This window comes from Nannospalax galili, unplaced genomic scaffold, assembly GCF_000622305.1.
Source record: "Nannospalax galili isolate Female #2095 unplaced genomic scaffold, S.galili_v1.0 scaffold1780, whole genome shotgun sequence".
NCBI lineage: Eukaryota > Metazoa > Chordata > Mammalia > Rodentia > Spalacidae > Nannospalax > Nannospalax galili.
The window spans coordinates 304,484-307,622 of record NW_008346442.1 but is presented as its reverse complement, the minus strand read 5'-3'; positions in this window follow the sequence as shown (position 1 = coordinate 307,622).

Here is a 3,139-nt window from a genome sequence, read left to right as displayed (position 1 = left end):
TATTTTCTATACATGAGTGTGTTGCCTGCATGCATGTAAGTGCACCTGTGTCATGCAATGGCCACACAAGTCAGAAGAGGGCATTGGATTCTTTGGAACTGGAATTGTGGTCAATTGTTAGGTGCCATGTGGGTGCTGGGAACTGAACCTGGATCCCCTGCAAGAGCAGTCAGTGCTCTGAAATGTTGAACAATCTCTCTAGCTTCTTTTCTGTACATTTAGAACTTTGACTATTATATGACATGGGGAGTTTCTTTTCTAGTCTTGTCTACTTGGTCTTCTGTATGCCTCCTATTCCTTGATAGGTATCTCTTTCCTTAGGTTTGGGAAATTTCCTTCTGTGATTTTATTATGAAAATTTTCTGTGCCTTTGACTTCGGTTTCTTCATTTTCTATGCCTATGATTCATAGGTTTTTGACAGTTTCCTTGACTGAATGATCCACTTTCCCATGCTTGTGTTCCAGATCTAAAATTCTTTGTTACATTTCCTTTGCTTCTTTATTGCTTCTTTCCTCCAGCTTTTTTTTTTGAGTTCATGAATATTTTATTAAAGCATTATTTCAGATTGGCTTTTCTTGAGAGATGCTATCTCTTTATTGAATTCTATTTTTTGTTCTTAATTGCCTTAGATATTTTATTCAAGTCTTTGTATTTTTCATATTCTTCATTTATTTATATACTATTTGAGTTCTTTGAAAATATGTATAATTGTTACTTTAAAATCTGTGTGTGTTCATCTACAAGGTTGCTGTCTCCAGGAAACATTTTGATAGGGGGACTACTTTCTGGAGCAGGCATGTTATCATGTTATTCATGTTGATTATATTTTTTTCAGTGAGACTTGGGCATTTGGACTTGTGTCATTGGTGGTGTTTCTTGGTAAGAGTACATGTTCTCATCTTTCTTGAGTGATTATTTGTATTGTTTGCTGTTTCCCCAACTTGACAGATTATAGCCCAGTTGAATAATGCTTGGTTTTATTTTGGGAGTCACTTTATGTTAATTCTCAAATGTGATATAAGAAATAGTCTCAGTTATGCTAAGGATAGATGCAGCTTATGGGTTGAGGTTTCAGGGTTGAGTCTTCATGGGTCTGGAACATCAAGGTGCACTAGGTTTTTGCTAGGTGAGTAGGTTGTATGAATGCAAGGCAGGTCTTGAACAACTCACAATAGCACACCATGTCCTGGTAGAGCTGAGATGATAATGTTGGAGTGCAGGGGAAAGAAGACTTACCCGTGCAGGTCTAGAAAGCTTCCAGATCTGGATGTCCACAAGTGTCCTAATAGAGTAGAGACACTGGGCAGAGGAAGTGATGAAAGGGAGTACACCAAGGTGGGGTTGGGAAGGCCCTAGGAGAATCAGAGCATCTGGGAAGAGCTGATACCACGGAGTTCAGGGAGGTGAGGGAAGGGATACTTAGGAAGGCTGGTCTGGGAAAGGTCCTGGATTTTAGTGTCAACAATGGTCCTCAAAAAACAGCACTGGCCAGTAGAAGGAGGTAGAAGAAGGGGAAGCCACAAAGGCAGGGCTGGGAAACTCCCCATGAGAGTCCAAGGATTCTGGCAAAGTTCAGATCAGAGAGTACAGGCAGGTCTTTGTCAATATTTCTATCCCTCATCTATTGAAAGAGTATATGTTCATTCATCTATTCTTACCGGTAATTTTTTTGAAACAGTCTTTCCATATAGCCCTAAAAGACCTGGAACTCGCCATGTAGACGAGACTGGCCTTGATCTCACAGAGATCCACCTGCCTTTGCCTCCTGTATTTCAAGTAATTTGTGAAATAGTTTCCTTATATAGCATTCAAGGCAGATTCCAGTTTCACAGATTATATTTGAATATTAGAATTGCATTGACATATACTATAAATTAGCCATTGAGCCTGTTCCCCTAATCATATCCAATCTGGGGAGGAGAAGAGGAAGGTTAATGACAAAGGAGAGAGAGAAAGGAAACATTAGTAATACCAAAGACCTTTTGAAAAAAACATAGCATATGTTATAGGCATATTTAATAAAACACAATATACATATATATGAAATAATAAACATTAATTTTATTTATTGTATTGAATGTATATATGTTTATGTATATTTGTATTGAGTTTTTTGCATTTCATATCATGTCTTAATCAAATTTGGACTCCCTCACTCCTCGACTAAGGCTGGAGCCTACTACCCATTTCTCCAGTTCTATGCTGGGCTCTTGTCTAATGAGTCGGCATGGGTATTGTGCATGCTGTTGCCATTATTGCAAGTTCATATGAGCAAGCTCCCAGAGGCCTGGAAGCCTCTGTTTCATTATGTTCTGGCAAAAACCTGGCTTTTACAGTCTTTCCACCCCACTCTTCCCCAGCTGTCCCTGAGCTTTTGGTGGGTGAATTTTAAAATGAGTTCTCTCCAGGGACATGCACTCTGTAGTCTCTTATCCTTTACCTCCTGCCCAGCTGTGGTGTCTGTGTATATGACACTCAGTTTTATGAGGAAGTGGCAATGGTGAGATTTGAAGGATTTATTAGTATTCTCTCTACCCTTGTTCTGCCATGCTCCATGAGCCTTAGGTATGTAGCTGTGTCACCTAAAGCTAGACATCTCTCAGACATATATTCTTTGTATGTGACCAGTTGTAGAACTCTGTAATAGCCTCCATTTGTTTCAAAAAGAAGGTTCTTAGATGAGTGGTGTATGGTATACTTGACTTTAAAGATAAGGATTCATATTTAACATACAGTAAGAAATTTCATTTGTCTAGAGATATAACAGTGATAGAGTTTTCTCCAGGATCTATGACCTCTCTAGCCATGTGTATTTGACTGTATTTACAGGGCCATGCATGAGCTCCCTCCCATTGCAAGGGCTTTAAATCCCATTATGTAGTTGTTGTTATCCCCCTAGACAAAAAGTATCACTATTGCACAATATATTTTGCTGTGCCAGCTTTTGTGGTTATTAGGCTTTGGAGCTGGGTTGGACCATTGATTGTTTTTCTCCCTTAGCAGCTTGCATAGTATCCTCTTGAACTATGAGAGCTGGTCTTCAGGAAGGAGGCTTTCAGGTCAGTTTCAGCTCCATTGTTCAAAATCCTGTATCTGAAATTATGTCCTGTGAGGCAAACTACCAGGGGTATCTTTTGT